The 18274-nt window shown below is 51.1% G+C and overlaps 1 protein-coding gene across 5 annotated transcripts in view; it reads left to right on the top strand.

Moving 5' to 3' along the window:
* The first annotated feature begins 7693 nt into the window (after positions 1–7693).
* St3gal1 (ST3 beta-galactoside alpha-2,3-sialyltransferase 1) overlaps positions 7694–18274 on the top strand; it is an 84906-nt gene continuing 74325 nt past the window's right edge. For 3 of the 5 annotated variants that reach the window (XM_029560318.1, XM_008826455.3, XM_029560321.1), the window contains exon 1: positions 7698–7890. The gene's annotated coding sequence lies outside the window, so the exon portion shown is untranslated. Of the gene's footprint in view, positions 7891–8153; positions 8648–18274 lie in introns of all 5 variants that reach the window. The other 2 variants (XM_029560319.1, XM_029560323.1) reach the window with 2 other exon arrangements.

Raw genomic sequence — 18274 nt, forward strand, 5'->3', positions numbered from 1 at the left:
CTGGTTGTATGGGGGGGCGGGGATTAAGCACCAGGTAAGCCTAGCCTTTGGGTCCAGGCTAGACCAAGAGGAGACCTTTGGCCATCTGAGTTCTGCTTAGCTGCCATTCCTCCCGGACATGGTAGGCAGACAAGACACCCTGCTGGATCATCCTAACCCCAAACCACAGGACCCAAGGTCATAATGAGCTGCTGTCTGCTTCCTCAATGTTTGATGAAGGTTTTGCTATGTGAAATTGTAGTTAGCATGTGCCACAAAAAAAAAAAAAAAAAAAAAAAAAAACCTGGCATGTGAGTGAGATAACCATCCCTGCCTGCTCTCTTCCTTCCTAAGGGGACATATTTTAGAGACTGCCATCCTGCACCAAGTATCAGCTGTACTTGGGAAACAGTAACAGAGGAGGAGATCCTGGCACAGACTGCTGGCTTGGACCCCACCACAAAAAGATGCCCCAGAGTCAAGGTCCTTCCATCTTTGAGCCCCATCACTGCCATTCTGGGCTTGTCATCAAAGATGGCTGTGGCCTCTCCAGATGGTATGCATGTTTATAAACAACTGCAATAGTGAGACTCTGTTGTTACAAGGTAGTAGACGCTCACTGGAGACAGTGATCCCTCATGCCTGTGTGCTCTGTTGCAAAGCAGAATCAGCTCTTCCCTCCTAACTACCCCTACTGGCCATGGATGGTGTAGCAGTGACTCTCTCACTGCTGTGACCAAACACCTGACAAGAAGCAACTTAAGGATAAGGGTTTATTTTTGCAGTTTGAGGGAACAGTTTGTCAAGGTGGGGAGAGTGGGGTGGCGAGAGTGGCTTTCCACTCTGGTGGCAGGAATTTGAGGCAACTGGTCATATGGCACCTGCATCAAGAAAGCAGAGAGTAATGAAGGCCAGCCCTCTGCCCCTGTTCTTTTTATTCCATCCAAGACCTCAGCGCATGCAGTGGTGCTGCTCACATTCGGAGTGGGTCTTCCCTCCTGAGCTCTAAGGAAACACTGTCCTAACCACCCAGAGCTGTGTCTCTTATGTGATTCCAAATTAATGAAGGCCAGCCCTCTGCCCCCGTTCTTTTTATTCCATCCAAGACCTCAGCACATGCAGTGGTGCTGCTCACATTCGGAGTGGGTCTTCCCTCCTGAGCTCTACGGAAACACTGTCCTAACCACCCAGAGCTGTGTCTCTTATGTGATTCCAAATCCCGTCAAGCGGACAAGGACGAACCATCACGGCTCCTTCACCGCTTCTGGAACCCAGCCTCCTCTTTCTGTGTCTCTCCCTAGGCTACCTCCTCAGGTCAGACCCCTGGCCTCTCTTTGATGTTGGAAGTCACATGATCATGTCTCCACTGCCCAGTGACCACCATGGAAGAGAATTAAGGAAACGCCTTCCACACCCATCCTGTGCATACACACACCTAGTGAGGGATGGAATCAGACTGCATTAGTTACCACTGTGTCACTGTGACCAAAAATTTAACAGAAGCAGCTTACAGGGGAGGTTTTCTGTATTTGGAGAGAAATTTCACACTTTCCTGATGGGGAAGGCACAGTAGTGAGTGGCTCAGTCTATGGCAGCAGGAAGGTGATGCTGCAGCTCTTCACATGGTGATGGACCAAAGGGCAGAAGACCCCAGAACTAGTGACTTAACTTCTTCCAGCCAGGCCTCACCTCCTAAAGGCTCCATGGTGGTCTCCTAAACTGTCAGCACCACTCGGGGGACAGGCAGTTAAAACATGAACTCGTGGGGAATTTTCAGAGTGAATCCGTAGCAGGGACCCTCGGGTGAACTCATTGCACTTTCAGTACCACACAGCATAGACCTGCCTAGGGGCCAAAATGGTCAGTCCTCTGTTGATGGTAGATTGTCTGAAAGATGCCCACTTCCACTTCCCTAGCACTTAGGGGAGCATTTAGCATCTAGCACATAGTAGGTACTCAGTGTGCTTTTTTTTGCTGTTCGAAGGATTGTACCTTTTCTCCGAGATCTGTCCATCTACAGAAAGTCAGTAGGATTTTGGACACGGAAGTGATAAAATTGCACAGGGAACAATGATAAAAATTTCATGCAGGCAGCCAGCTGACCCTGCCTCAGGCATATGTCAGCTGATGGTAAGAGGCTTCCAGGGAACCAGTGGTCCATATACACAGCTTCCTGGTGGGTTTTCTAGAAGAAATGAAGAATATGCTATTGACAATCTTTACTGAGAGGCTTAATGGGTGTGGAGGACAATGAAGTGTTCAGCAGCTCAGCAAGATGCAGATCTGTGTTGCTTCCATGAAATTTAACCAGTACACGTGCTGACATGGGACTTGAAGGGAGCGTTAGAAGACAACGGAGAAGCACACTGGGACCACGATCAAGAAGGACCGCAACCGCCAGGTGTAGAGATCTGGGCTTACTCTCCTTAAGTAATGGAGAGCCATTTAAGTTTTAAGATTTTTTTTTTCTGCTGTGGGAGAGGGAGGGAGAGTGGTCTAGAAAATAAATCTGGCTTATGGTTACTAAGTACTTGGCTACAAGTCACAGAACCATAACCTACCTGCAAAGCCTTAAGCAAAATATTTTTGTTGACTCATGTAACGGAGATGGAAAGTCTGGAGGTGGGTTTCAGTGTGGCAAGGAGGCCTGGATCTACCGATGCATGAGTGCTGACTTAAAAAGTGGAAAGAAATTTATTTCGCTCCAGGATCACATGGCACCATTGCTTAGGACTCTGGTGGGGACAGCTGACAGCAACACATGGTATTCAGATCCCCTGGAGGAGTAGCACACTCCCAACACATGGTATTCAGATCCCCTGGAGGAGCAACCAGAGCAGAGAGAATGGAGAGGCTCCCACAGTCCCTTTCAAGAGTATACCCCAGTGGCCTCAAGACCTCCCACAAGGCTCCACCTCTGCCTCTCACTATGCCCACTCTGTGATCAAGCAGTGACATGTGGACCCTAGGGAACATAATTAAATGAAACCCCAACCAAACTACAACTGGTCTTCCATTTGACTTCTTTCTAACAGAGAAAATGAGTTCAAAGTTTCTTGCTCAGGCCAGTGAAATCACTCAGCAGGTAAAAGCACTTCCTGCCAAGCCTAATGACCTGTTTGGTTTTATGCAATGATGGGAATTGAACCCAGGGCTTCATTCACGCTAGGCAAGCACCCTACCAACTGGACTACATCTCCCGTCCTAAAATTTATTTTTATTTTATGAATGTTTTTTCCCATGTATATAAGTGTACCCCCCATACATACACATACATATACACTGCCCACGGAAGGCAGAAGAGGTCCTCAGATCCCCTGGAACTGGAGATATGGATGATTCTTAGTTAGGTGCCATGTAGGTCTGGGAACCAAACCTGGGACCTCTGAAAGAACAGCAAGTTCTCTTAACTACTGTGTCATCATTCCAGTCTTTATGGACTGTCTGAATCCAGGGACCCACATGGTGGAAACAGAAACTGATTCCTGAAAGTTGTCCTCCACACACATACTCCCCCCACCCCCATAAATAAATAAACATAAAAATTTCTTGTTGTCGAAATGGAAGGCAGCATCCTAGGTTTATCTTTTCTGTAGTGCCATGAACTGAACCCATGACTTCACACAGGCTTGCGGCTGCTCTACTGTGAGGCCTCATCCAGCAGAGATTACTCTGCAGAATATTTTTTGCCTAGATAACTCAAGCACATTTATCCCCTTCTCCTGGTGGCTCAAGTTGGTATTACGCCTCATCTCAGAGCCAGTTTCTGGCAGATTAGGCTGGTCACAAGTGACTGACACTAATGGGTGTGCCTGGTGTGGACAATGGGTTTAATATATTGAATAGGAAGAGGTCGATCATATGTGTTCTCCCAGCTCAAAGGCCCTTCAAGATTCTTGGGGTTTGAGGGGGTTTATAGACCAGGTGTCCTACATTCCCTCAAGTGCCAGATCTGGAGGCCTCTCCTGCCCTGTGGTCACCCTGAGGTGGACACATGCTGCCAAGCAGGTAGGCTGGTGATCCATGGCCCAGTGGATGAGCCTGTCAATTGGATTCCTCTTCTGAAAAAACTCAAATACAGAGTGGATTAACAGTAGGGAATGGGGCTAATAGGGCTGTTTCCACAGTTGGGGTGGTTAAGAGGGGCTGGGGCAACAAACATGCCCGAAGAATTAAGCGATATTTTAGAAACAGAGAAAACCTTTGGGTAGGAAAAGACCAGAGCAAGTGTGTGCGCGCACGCGCACGCGCACACACACACACACACACACACAGAGTTGTATAACTGCTTCCTTCATATTGAAAACATTCCCTCCAGAAAGGGAAGGTAGACGCTCATAAGAAATTTCCAAGACTCATGGGGCCCCTCCTCAAGATTATATAAGCGCTTACTAATTGCTGGGGAGAGAGGACTCTGGTGTAGTAACCACCTGCAAGTGGTGCAGGGAACTCCAGTGATGCAATCTACTTGAGTCCTTAGCTGGGGACATGTCCCTGAGGCAGCTGTTTGAGTCACCCAGGTTCCAAGCCACTTACTGTTTCCCTAAGCCAGACTTGAATGGGATCGTTTCTTCTGCCTGTTACTGACCTCCCCCCAACTGGTCGCGAATTGGGTTTCTATGCTTCTCCCTCTGAAAACTACACACAAACACATACACATGCCCAGGCGCCCCCTCCACCCCGCATGCAATACCAGAGATAACCAGTCTCTCCTTCCAACTCCCTAGGCTGGCTTTACTTTGGACATTCTTTTACCCCCTTTTCTAAGCGAACTTGAGACTCTCCTTATAGCCCCCAAACCTAAGAAAGCACTCTCTAAAATGCAGAGCAGCATGTGCAAGCCCCTCTGCACGCCCCTGGCCAGTCCCAGCGTCCTGTTCTTGTCCAGTGGGATTGGAACCCATTAGCACTTTTCCCCTCTGGTGGTGGGTGGTGTGCCAACAGAGGGGGAAGGGAAAGGACAAAATCAATTTCCTCAGTCATCAGTACTGACAGGTTTGCTGTGCTCTGAACACACACAGAGGTGGCTGTGAGCACTAAATCCATGTCAGGGCTCCCCAGGAGATCTGCTGTGCAGGCACTCCTGGTAATGACTGCTTCCAGTTGTTCCCCAGCAGGGCATGCTGGGAGACACACTCAGGGTGACAAAAAGGAATGCATACATCCATCTCTGGCACCAAGCCCTGTTTCCTTTACTTCTGGAAATGGTCCAGGGTGTCAAGAGTGCTGCTCACATGGAATGCCACAACTCAAAAAGAAAAAAGAGAAAGGTGTGTGTGGCAGAAAGTAAGTGGAGTGAGGAGAAAAGGCCCTGCCTGGTTTCCTTACTGAAAGCAGATGCATTTTATGTAGATAAGGACTACCCAAGAACACAGGATGGAAACTGGGTTGGTCTTGGTTCCTGGCTACAAAGTTAACAGCTGGAAGAGCTGAGGCTACTTATTTGCCTAATTTGAACCTCCCTCCACAGACTACTAGAATATACTAGGACTGTATGCTGTTAGTATAGTATATTTCCATTTTCCTAAGAGATTCCCTAATGTATTTGTGGATCCTTGTAAGAACACTTCAATGAATTCATCCAGCACTTCCTTATACTACCATGTAACCAACAGGGAGACCAGGACTGCAGTCAGGAGGAAGCAAGACACAGCACATTTGCCAGCCACTGTAAGTCTCTTCAAATTGAGAGGTTCACAGCCAGTAGGTACAGAATGGTGCAAACGACAGGGCTCTGTCCTCCCAGTGAGGCTAGCTGGGTGACTACTTAAACTATTCTAGTGAGGAGTCACCTGGGCTGTGCTCCAAATTGCTCCTCTGGGTACCAAGACTCTAAGTGGTCCATGCTAGTAAATGCGGCAGGAAGATGCTTTGCTATGGAGGATAGCAGCTGATGTTACTGGAATACTGCCCTCCTCTCCCAGGTGCAGCAGAGTCTGACCAGAGTCTCCAAAATAGCAAAGCTCATGAGATACTTTCACATGGGACAAAAAGCTCATCCCTTCTCTAGCACTGAAAACCAAACCAACCTAAGGCATCAGGTCTTGGTGCAGGTCACAGAACACTTTGGGAACCTCTCCTTTCAAATTCCAGGAGCACAGGCCCCAGTGCTGCTTAATCACAGGAGTCGTGGATGGTTTGCAGATAGGAGCCTTTTGTCTCGCTTCCCCAACAGGCCCCCACCCCTTCCTTCAGTGGCAGCTTCCAGGTCTCTATCCTTTCTTTTCAGGTAACTTTCTCATAGTATCTCCTCCCCTTCCCCCTTCTACTTCCCTCTTTTTTCCCTTCTTTGAATGTCTCACTTCTCCCCGAAGTCAATGGGGGGGGGTCTTTCTTTCCCAAAGCCTCCACCCAAACCTCTAGGCAGGCACAACTGAAATCCACCCCTTTCTCCCCACACAGCTGTTTTGGACTCTGTGTCTAGGACCTGAAGATGCTAAAGACAGTTGGTTCTGCATGCTGGCATCCACTTCCTCAGCACAACAACGCTAGCACACAGCACAGGGACCAGGCCCCTTCACACGCAGACAACAAGGCGCAAAGCTGGGAAAGCCCAGGACATTCCTAATGAGCCCACAAGCACACAGGCAAGGGGTGGCACCGCAAGATTCGTCTCTGCCCTACAGCTTCCTTCAGACGAGGGAACAGCTCGGGAACGCTATCCTCCACTGCAAAAGCTCTTCCACAGAAGCAACCGGAGCTGAAAAAAGAAAAGGCCCCTGAGCAACCTTTGCCTTTTACTTCCTAACCTTCCACGGAAAACTTGCAGATAGTCCCAGTCGGGGGTAAGAACTGAAAACCCAGATTTTAGAAATGCCTTTTAAATCTAGCATTTAGCCTCAACGACCCAGACTCAGTAAATTTCACCGCCCTTGCTTTCCTATAAAAACCCAGAGGGCCAGAAAACCTCAAAGCCAATTCCCAAACCAAAGTTCAGTTCCTAGGCTGCCTTGGGGACCGCCCCTGCTCCGGGTCCCACAGCCAGCTTTAGCCCAGCTCGGGACCACGCTGCTGGCTTTGCATTGCCTGGGGAAAACCCGCGGTAGCAAGGGAGAAGGGCCAGGGTGTGGATGCTCCGGTGCCCAGCGACTTCGAGTCCCAGCTTCACCTACCCGAGCTCTGGCCACACAGGGCCCCTACCCAGCCGAGCCCCTCCCTCACCCTCTCTAAATCCCACCTCGAGTCCCGAGCCCTTAGAGGAAGCTGGTGGCTCTGCCCCATCGCCGGCAGGGGGATTGGCCCCTCTCGCCACCGTGTGAACGACTGGGGCTCTTCGGTGCACCTCCAGCCGCGTCCTCCGGGTGCGCGCCCATCGCCCGGTCCCCAGGGCTGACCCCACGAGCTCTGGGCCACTCGGGAGCGCTTTCCTAGCCTCGCCAGCTGTCCCCGCAGAGCCCCTCTCTCGGGCCGGCGATCCGTTCCCTGCGCCGCCGCCTCCAGCATCTCCCCAGCCGGGCCTCCGCCCAGCCCGCTACGGTCCACGTGGCTGGGCAGAGCTATAACGGGCTCCCAGAAAGCAGGGAGCTAGGGGAAAGCCCAGCGGAGGCCGGAGGGAGGGGCGGAGGGGCGCCGAGGGGCGGGCGCTGGGCGGAGGAAGGGAAGGGCCGCGAGCAGAGTAGGCGGCCGCCGGGCTGGGTGCGCCTCGGCCTCGGCACGGCAGGCTGGCGAAGGCGGCTCCTCCCCGGACGCCCCGCCTCCCACTCCCGTTACACCCGGGGGAAGGTGTTACTGAGGCCGCTCCCATCCTCACCCCGCCTCCCGCTTCCCGGCGCTACCCTCCGCCGGCGGAGCCCACTATGCCAGACACTTTCGACACTTTGCAAAGACAAAGAGCCCTCGACCGGAGGAAGGAGAGAGAGGAGGAAGGAGAGGAGGACGCAGAGGAGGACCGGGAGATGTGAGCTGGCCTGGGTGAGTATCCGGGACACCCCTCCTTAGATGCCCCTCCGAATCCCCCTTCATGCCCCTAGCCGAGCAACTCCGGCATGTCTCCGGCGCTGGTGAGTGCGCACCGTGCCCTTCGCTGCTGGAGTGCGCGAGGGACTGCGCCCGCGCGACTTGGGGCTCGGGAGATTTCGAGTGGGTTCTCTGAGTACTGAGGTGATCGTCCTGACCTGGGATCAGAGGAGGTGGGGAAGGGGCCAGGAGGGTGTGACCGTGGATGTGTTCCGAAGACCCCAGGCACCGAGAAGGAGACACGTTGAGAGAGTCCTCTTCCCACGGCGACCCCCACGGTCATGGGGAGAGGATCTGGGAGGAGACTTGGACTCGGGGGCTCTCGACTCTTTGGCGCGCACCGGAGTAGCCGCCCGGAACTCTGCGGGGAGCCTAAGGCTATCGCGGACACCAGTCCCCGGAGCGGCCGCGGTGACATTGCGCCCGGCACCATGGTGGATCTCCCTAGCCCGGGCAGCGGGTAGGAGACTCCATGGAGCGCGGATCTCCAGCATTCTCCAGAGGAGCCGAGGCTGGGACACCGTGGGGACGCTTGGAGGCCGCTGGTGATCTAGACCAGAGGTGGTGGGACATTCTCCGGATGGAGTCTCCCAATCCTCTGTGAGCAAGCGCAGACCTGGGAGGAGGCTATTGGCCCCCTGGACGCCTCCAAGCCCACGTTGCTCTAGATCCTGGGGAGAAGTTGGTGCTCGGAACCGGACAACTGGATGAGGTGTGTTGGAAAGTGGGCAGATAAACCTGGGCAAAAGGTGCACCATGGTGGCAACTCGAAACTTGGAGTCTGCCCCAAGCAGTCTTGAGGCAGCTGCCAAGAAATAATATTACAAAAGTTAGCAACTTGTCTGCATCCCTGGCGGCTGTGACCCGCGCAGGGCACGGTCCACCCCTCTGAGGACGCACCGGGGCTGGAGCAGAGACCCTGGGGCTAGGCGACTTGGTGGGAGTGCAGTCACTTGGGGATCTGGACCATGGCGCAAGCAACTTTCAGCTTAGGTTTCCTCTCCGCGAGAGTGCTTGAGCGTGACCTTGCGGGAGGCCGCGCCGCTGAACTTGAGATGGGGGCTGTGGCTGCCGGTGCCCTCGCGTGGTACAGACACGCAAGGGCGGGGGTGCTTTGCCTCACCTGCTCTCCAGGAAAGGGTGTCAGGATCCTCGGGGTCTCGGGGTGGTTTGTTGGCTTGAAGCAGCAGTCTCTCCTGCCTCTTGCACGAGGGTCCCAGCTGGCTCCTACCACGTGCAGGAATTGGCCAGGGGACACGTGCGCACCCAGAAGCCCGCGAGTGGGTGAGGGCTGGGCAGGTTACGGGGTCTGGTGGGGGGCGAATGAGTCCCGAAAAGGGAGGTAACCGTTAGGGCAGGGACAAGCTCCCCATGTCACTGCATCTGGCATTCGTCGGGCTTTAACTGTGTCTCCTTGGAACCCCAGCCTCTCGCCGCTCATCACCCTCGCTGGCCCCTACGCCCCACGGATTTGTGGCGAGATGGTTCCCTAGGGAGACAGTGGAGCATCCACTCCCTTTCTGCGGCTGTATGTGCGGTGGTGGTGTCGGGATTGGTCTCCAGCAAGAAAACTGCCAGAACAGGCATTGAGGCTGTACAGTCGCCACCAAGGCGCCTGGCGCGTAGTAGGTGCTCATGCTGTGTTTACCGAAAAGTCCTCTAGGATGGAAGGTTCTGGCAGGGGTCCGGACTCCCCTTCACCTCTTTGCATTACTACTATTACTGAATTAAAATTCACCCACTCATCCAAGCTCTTCCGGCTCCCAGAAGCGCTCTGAGCACCTACTATGCACCGTGCTCTGCTGGGGGCGCTTTTCTGGACACTGCGGGCGGTGGCCCTAGTTTTCTTTCCCAGTTGCTCCAGAAAAGTCAAGGTGCACTGCCCCCTGGCGGCCGTAGCGGAAACTTCAGGCCTGGCATCCTGGGCCTTCCTGCCCCAACCAGGAAGACTGAGCCATTTTGTGAACCTTCGTGATTGACTGGAAAAAAGAAAAAAACTGACCAGAATTCACCTCTTGCACACGCCGACGTTGGGTGTAGGTGGAGACTTCCGTCCCCGGCCTGTTTCTCACTTTGAACATGCAACTCAGTCTCTCAAGCCTCAGTTTCTCTATCTGTAAAATGTAGCCTTTGATACAGCCTCCAAAATAGGTCTTGCAGAATAGATGCTGCACATACTATGTGTGTAGACCTGTACTGTGCATACATATGTTCACACTATGCATGTGTGTGCGTATATATATGTAAGTGCCTTGACTTCGTGGTCTGGAATGAAAGAGTGAACAGAACTTCCTTCCCTGCCTTTCCGACATTCCTCTTCCTCCATTTTTCTGTGGAGGACTTACTGCCCCAGCAAGGCCAGGGCCTGGGCTGAGCAGGGGCTTCCCCTGCCTGGCCGGCTTCAGACCACTGCACCCCTCCCAGCTCTGGGGCTAGAGAAACAGGAAGTGCCTCTGACATGACCACAGAGGTTTCTTAGGGGGTGTGAGCTCAGCTCTTCACAGCTCTGCATCAGCAAGGGGAAACTGACTTCTTCTGAGCTAGTTGTAGATAGGGCTGGGTCTCACCCTCAGGCTCCGGCTGCCACATATCCTGGGGCCTAACCAGCACACTACCTGGCCAGCACGTGCAGTTAAGTTGGGACCTCCACACTGTTGGCTGTCACCCAATGTCAGGAGTCCTTGGTCCCCCAAGCTTGAGGACAGGATCCATGGGTGGGCCTGGAAGACAATGATGCCTTGGGGGGGGGGGGTCCTGGATTCTCAGTTTGATTTTGTGACAGGTGAATCTTTATCTCCTTTCCCATCAAGCACCCCTCATGTTAGGGCTCTACTCCTACACCCCCCTCCGGTCAGCATACCTGATTGGGGTTGCTGACTCCGGGTGTTTGTATTCGGACAGGGCATTGCTCTACGAAAGCCAAACCTTAGCTTTCACCCCAACCCCTCCCATCCTCCAAAAAGCAAACACAGCAGAAAAATAAAGTCCACTCATCAGCTTGTCCCTTATACACAGATATGTCCCAGGATCCCAGTGGCTTCCTAAGACCTTGGGTAATACAGAGCATTATACACACAAGTACCTTTTCCCTATGATAAAGTTGAATTTTTAAATTAGGCACAGTAAGAGGTTAGCAATAACTAGTAATGAAATAGAACAATTATACATTATTTGGTAGTAAAGTTGCTTGAAACTTATCAGTTTAAAATTTCTGAAACTTTCCATTTACTGTTTTTGGCATTAGCTGATGGAGAGACACTGAGACAGGGAAGTGAAAGCCACAAGGGGACTCCTACAGTCCTTCACAACAACTACTTACTCTGTGCATGTCTGCATAGTCCCCAGGCCCATGGAGAGCGGGCCTGGCCAAGAAGAATTCTAGAATCAGGTTTTCATGCCACTTCCTTCAATGGTGTGGCTCTTGTGGAAATTGCACATTCCCTCCTGCTGGTCTGAGAACCTGAGAAACTCTTCTGTTCTAATTTGGTCAGAGGAACCCAGACGTGACCCCACCCCCACCCCCAGCCTGCCCTCGGGTCTCAGTGCCAAGGCTCAATTACTTTGCAACTTGGCACCCAAGCTACTCTGGGCCCTGGTCTCTGTTTCACTCTCTGCTAAACAAGAAGCTGTGGAGCTCTGCTGAAGGTCCTGGGTCCAGCAAAGCCGTTCTTTGTGAAGAGAGTCCCTACCTCCTTTACGTTAGCTCAGATTCCTCCTCCAAACTAGCCTGGCACCCTGGCTTGCCTGGGAGACTGGACCATTCTTTAGCAGGCATCACAGGCACCTCCTCTCTCACATTCAGGGTGGCTTCTTTCCTTTCTGAACCCTCCCTCACTTGGTCATTTCCCAGCAGCTCTCAACACTGAGCTTTGGGAGATAAGGTCTGAAATCTGACAGCACATTCATAGCGATATCTGAAAGGCTCTCAAGTGATATGTATTGAAGTAGAAACCAGGGTGGCCTCCCTGTCCTTAGAAATTATTTTGTTCAACCCTTTCACTTTAATGCAAAACTATAAGTTCGATAGGAACATCAACAGAGATGTTAGCGACAGAGATGATAGATTAACCCTCTCCTCCAAACTCTCCGTTCATCCAAGTCTTGGTATTCTTTTTTTTAAAAAAAGTTTATTATTTTTATTTTATGTGTATGAGTGCATTGCCTGCATGTATGTAAGTACGCTCATACCATGTCATGCAATGCTGGAGGAGGTCAGAAGAGGGCAATCCCCTGGAACTGCTGTTAGCCACCATGTGGGTGCTAGGAACAGAACCCAGGTCCTCTGGCAAGAGTAGCCATTATGCTTAATCTCTTGAGTCATCTCTTCAGCCCCAAAGTCTTGGAAACCAACACATCACACATGGTTGGAACGTCTGGAATTTTACTGTGCCTTTGTGTTGGGGGCAGGGGGCTGGATTATTTTGATTCCATATGAGCTGGTGTTTATGGGGACTTTCTTTTGTTGCATTCATCTTGCAAGGTGCTAGAGATATGGAATGGAAAAACACATGGTCTTTGTCTCCTGTTCCAGAGCCCTCAGTATTCTGGGGAGGTACGTGGCTGATAAAGAGACACACCTATGTGGTCTTCCACAACAGAAGCCACTTGTGTTGAGAGAGCACCCGGAGTTCCTCTGCCTTGAGGGGCCCACAGAAGGAGTCTTGGGGAACACAGAGCCTCAGTTACTGCTAGATATCAGTCTGCAGCAGAGAGGATATATTTTCTTGAATGATACTGTGCAGATATCAAGGTGTCTTGCACCCTGTGTCTGCAAGAAAAATAAGAGGTAGTGGTTACAGACTGCCTACAGCTTCTGCCCAAAGAACAGAACACGGAAGGCAGGAGCTGGATGCTTTGGAAGATTCCTCCACTGTGTGCTTTTGTCTGGCAGGCTTATATGTTAAAGATCTTTACAGGCCACAGGCCCCCCACTGCAAACTTCTGAGAGTTATGGGCCTCAGTATGGTATGTGTGAAGCAGAGAGGCTGCACTGGGCTTGTTTTGAAAATACAGTCGAATGTTTTACCTTGAGCATGTGACTTACATACACCTGCGTACCCATCTCCCATTTAGATTTGATCAGCTGATTTGGGGAAGGTGGAATTACAGGACATGGCAGGCAGCAGAGGGAGAAAGTACTGGCTTTCAGGGGGACATGGCCACAGGCTAACAGTATGAGCAAGTCAGGCCTTGCACCTCCGTGCCCCATGGTGGCAGGGTGCATCTGCCTGTCCACTGGGTTGTGGGGATCCAAGTGGATGAAAAGGTATGTTCGCTCATGGGAGCCTCAGAGTCTCCTAGTTTCCACTGAAGTAAGTCTTTATTAGAGAAAGTGACACAGCACAAGCTTGTGTGAAATGATGGAGCAGAGTCCGAAAGTTCTGGAAAGTCCAAAACTTCATCGAAAGCTCTAGAAATGGGCAGTTGATTTGAAGGTGAAATGGCTTATTAATGACCCCCCAGAAGGAGCAAGTTTGCACGCTGTCATTGGGTAGCATGCATTTCTCCTTCCCTTGTGTAAAACCTTTAAAGGCCCATCTTCCGTATGGAAAAGCATTGGTGCAGAATCACTAAGTAGTCAGAACAGGGGCCTGAGAAGTGTCCCCAAATCACTGCTACTGTGAGCAAGAATCAGGGGAGGACTTGGGGAAGGGTGTTCATTCCCAAAAGCCCGAGCCACCCTATAGCCTGGCTGGCTGCACACCAATGACTCAGGTCCCTGGAATGGACTGAGTCTACCACTGCCACCTTGACCCTGGTGAGGAAGAGCGGTGGTTAGTTTTAATGTCAACTTGCTATAGCCTGGAATTACCTGAGGAGAGCCTCAAATGAGGTATTGCCTAGGTCAGGTGTGCTGGATAGCTTTAGTGTCAACTTGACACACCTGGGTTGAGGGAGCCTCAATCGGGGAATTGCCTTCATTGGACTGTCCTGTGGCCAGTGTTCTTGATGAGTGATGTCGGAGGGCTCAGCCCACTGTGGGTGGTGCCACCCCTGGGCAGGTGGGCCTGTGTTGCATAAGGAAGTAGGCTGAGCAGGGGCCAGGGGAGCAAGCCAGTAAGCAGCGTTCCTCCATGGCCTGTGCTCCAACTCCTGCCTCCAGGTTCCTGCCCTGAGTTCCTACCTTGGACTCCCTGATGAACTGCGACCTGGGAGATGTAAGCTGAATAAACCCTTTCCTCCCCAAGTTGGTACTGGTCAGAGTATTTTGTCACAGCAGTGGAGAAACAAACTAAAACATCAGGTTAGCCTGTGGAGGATTGTCTTGATTGTTAATTGACATAGGAAGACCCAGCCCATTGTGGGTGGCACCATTCCTAGATGGGGCACCCTGAGCTAGGTGAGGTAGGAGAAATCAAGATGAAAGTTCACTAGCAAGCAACACCTGTGCATTTGTTTCTCTCTGTTCTTGACTGTGCATGTGATGTGACTAGTTAAGTCGCTTAAATTCCTGACTCGATTTCCCCTTGATGGACTGTAACCTGGAACAATAAGCTTAAAACTTTCCTCCTCCCCTTCCCCCTCTTCCTCCTCCTCCTCCCCCCTTCCTCCTCCTCCTCACATCCTTATTATTCAGCGTTGACCCTAAGGAGCTGTGATCACTGGCCATCCCTGAGGCAATGACAGGCGCTGCACCCAGGGTGCTGAGGGTTAGTCGCCCTTGCCGCCCTGGCCCTGCCCATGCCTTCTGTGTGTGTGTGTGTGTGGGTGTGTGTGTGTGCAAGTGCATGTGTGTTCATGCCTTTGGAGGCCAGAGGGTGTAGGTTCTCCCGGAGCTGGAATTACAGCCATTGTGAGCTGCCGATGTGGTTCTAGGAACTGAACTCAGGCTCTCTGCAAGGGTATTACTTGTTGCTCTTAATTACTAAGCCATCTCTCCAGCCCCCTGGTGTCTCATCACAGCAACAGAAATGAAACTAGGGCATGAGGGCTCTGGTGTCAGGACATTTCCCAGGTCAGGGAGCCAACCCAAGCAGAGAAACCTGGTACCTGGGGCTCAAAACTCCCAAGTCTTGAGACTAGCCTGGCCCCTGTGCTCCTGGATGGGAACATTGGTTCCCTCCCTTAACCTCTGTGACTTTCCATGTCCTTCGTAGGAGACATCAATGCAAAAGTCCCACTCTGCCTCTCTCCTGGGGAGTTGGGAGGAACCTAGGCGATAGGTATGAGAGCATGTCTTCCCAGCCTCCCAGAGGAGACTCTCAGCAGCATCTACTTTCTGCTGTTTAGCATATGCCCCCAAAGTGTTTGCATCTTGTTGCTTCAAGTTCTGCAGAGCAGGAAACACGAGTGGAGAGTTGAATAAGGGACTTTTTCCCTCCAGAGGTGGGAGCAGCACTTGGGGAAATTAGCAAGGGATGTGCAGTAACTCTGGAGGGGAGGTGCAGGAAGGTGAAGATCCAGAACAAAGACAGCAGACACTGGCCGAGGTCCTGGGGAGAGAGAACCCACCACTCCTCAACTGAGACTCAACCACCTGCCCTAATCCAGCCTGCTGTGCACAGCCTCAAACTTCCTGGAACAGAGCCACCCTACAGAGGTGGGGAGCTCTCTATTAGAACCTCCTGTGGATAGAGGAGGGTGGAACCAGGTGAGGAGGACCCCCAGGGTGGACCAAGGAGGTCATGTCCACATATAGAAGTTGAAAGGCCAAACAGTGTGACTCTGGTGTGGTCCCCTGGCTGCGTCACAGTGAATGGCATCAAGGCTGGAGCACAGGTGAGGCAGAGATCCCATGGTGACCCAGGAAGTCTGAGAGTTGGAAGGGCCAACTCCCACTAGGCCACACCTCTTACAGGTCCTACCTCCTTTTAACATCCCACAAGGGACAGACCAGGCTTCCAATAATACACCAATACACTGGGGGGGGGGGGCACGCAGAAGCCGTGTCCAAACCCCAGCAGCCCCTCAGCTTGTTTCTAGCAGTGTCTCAATGGGAAGCAGACCTTCAGTGTTGAGGTTTGCCTGGGTTTCAGTCTCCCCCACCCCCTTCCCAATGGTAGTTTACAGGCATGTGCAGTCATGCTCAACTTTATATGTGGGTGCTAGAGATTCAAACTTAGGTCTTCCTGCTTGCAGAGCAAGCACTCTTATCCAAAAAGCCATCTCCTAGCCCCCTAAATGCTGGGTTTTCATTCCCGCAAGGCTCAAAGTCTAGACAAGCTGCCCTACAATGGCCTTTGAGAAGTCTATTCAAAGATCCCACAATAAGACTGGGGTATTTGTATGTTAAGGGTTCTTCTAATTAGTCTGGGGAACTTTAAACATTTCTTCTGATTCTTTCTATCTTCAGTTTTGTTTTTGTCTTTATTTTTCTTTTCTGAAATACATAAGTTATCTAACCAGGTGTAAGTCTGAAAGTTTTAAAGAAAATATAAACTGAGGGTTAAAAATAAAAATCAGACCTGATGGCACATACCTTTAAACAGGAGGCAGAGGCAGAGGCAGAGGCAGACAGATCTCTGTGAGTTCAAGGCCAGCTTGGTCTATATAGAAAGTTCCAGGCCAGTCAGGAATACATAGGGAGATTCTGCCTTAAAAAAAAAAAAAAAAATCACAATCATTAGAACAGTTGAAAACAGAGGCACATTAGTTCCAAGTGACTTGGCAGAATTAAAAAGGGACTTTAGGAAAGTCCAGTTGGCTTATGCAAAGAAAGTACTTTCTCTGAATTCTGCTAAATACAGTTTAAAAAAAATCAAACTCAAATAGGTTGCATTATAATAGATTTTTCTATGTTAAAACAAAACAACAGAAATCCATTTGAATGACAGTGAGCAAATAGAGGTGAGTTACTAAAAATTCCCTCCATGAATATCTACTTAGCAGAGCTCTTGAGAAAAACTCCACTTAAAAAAAAACTACCAAAGCAAACCCGCTACTGTTCTGAGATGGAACGACGCCAAAATATTGTTTCATGTTCAACAGGCCCGAAGAACTCCACATGAAAGACGGCAGTTCATCTAATTGGCCATTTACTTTTCAGAAATGAAAGGGTCAGTGGGAAGAAAAGATAAAAACACAACTCTTTCTTCAGATCCTTAGAAGACTACCAGAGCCCACACTAAATCTCTTGACTTTGTTGACCATGTAGCGAAGGACTCCATTTTTCCCTTACTTTGGCAGACTGTAGCCACTGCAGCCATAAAAGAAGAAACCCCCAGGGTCTAAGAGCTAAAACTTCTTGGAAACACCAGCCTTTGCCTTGCCTCCCACTGTCATGAGTGTCTGCCCCAGGATCACCCTCTGCCCTACAGCAGCTCTTTTTTGCAGATAAAGATGTGGATCTGGAACCCGACAGATGGCTCAGCAGATAGAGGCACTAGCCTGAAGTTCTGGGAACAATGTGCAGGAGTCCATTCTCTCCCTCCACATGGAGGGTACTGCCGATCAGACTTAGATCCTCAAACTTGAAGGCAAGCAAGCACCTTTACCTGCTGAGCCGTGTCGCTGGCCATGGATCTTTATCTGCAGAGTAGGACTCCCATCAGTCTACCGATGACCCATGGTCATCACTTCAACTTGGGCTGGCCAATGTGCATGTTCGCAGTCAGAGACTTTCACCTCTCTGATATTGTTTGTGTTCTGCATCCTCACAGCAGCCTGAATAGACTCTCTGCTTTTCTCCTAATTCTATTTCAGTGATACAGAAACTGGAAGCTGAGGGTCAGAGAAGTCAAGTCACTGAAGTGGGTAAAACTAGCTAAAAATGGTAGAATGGAATTCAGTGGCATTGTCCAGAACCTAGGAACCCAGCCACATTAAGTGTAACTTGGAGCATCGCCCTGCACCTCTCCATTGTGAGGGTTCTGGGGACATAGGACAACTTCTCTAAGAATTGCAATGGACAAGGTATCTACCTTCAGCCCAGTCCCTACATGTGCCCCGACTGACCCATGCCCTCTAGTAGCCATGGGCTCAATTCTTTGACCACCTAGTTGGAAGGAAATCCTGGGTTTCCCCACTTGTCTCCTCCTGACTAGCCTTACCCTCTGGAAGTCTGGGGCTCGCCATCAGTGTGCCCCAAGATTCACATTCTGGGCTGGCTCTATGGGTTGCCTTGGTGGGTTCTGGTCTTACTTGATTTTGAGGTCTTCACTTCCATCCCACTCTAACCGCGAATGCTCAGCCTTTTGTGCCACATGCACTGAACCCAGAGAGCCCTTTGGTGCCTGGGGACAAAGGGAAGGCAGGAGCCATGGTGAGCCTCCCAGGACTGGAGAAAGGATAGAACCCCAAGGCTGAGCATCAGGTTTACAAGCAGGCCTGAGAACTTCCCCAGCTCCCTTGGGTGCCTTGGGAGGATGACCTGCCTTGAGTGAGCTTAATATTAAAAGTT

Source organism: Nannospalax galili, unplaced genomic scaffold (assembly GCF_000622305.1).
Source record: "Nannospalax galili isolate Female #2095 unplaced genomic scaffold, S.galili_v1.0 scaffold472, whole genome shotgun sequence".
Lineage (NCBI taxonomy): Eukaryota > Metazoa > Chordata > Mammalia > Rodentia > Spalacidae > Nannospalax > Nannospalax galili.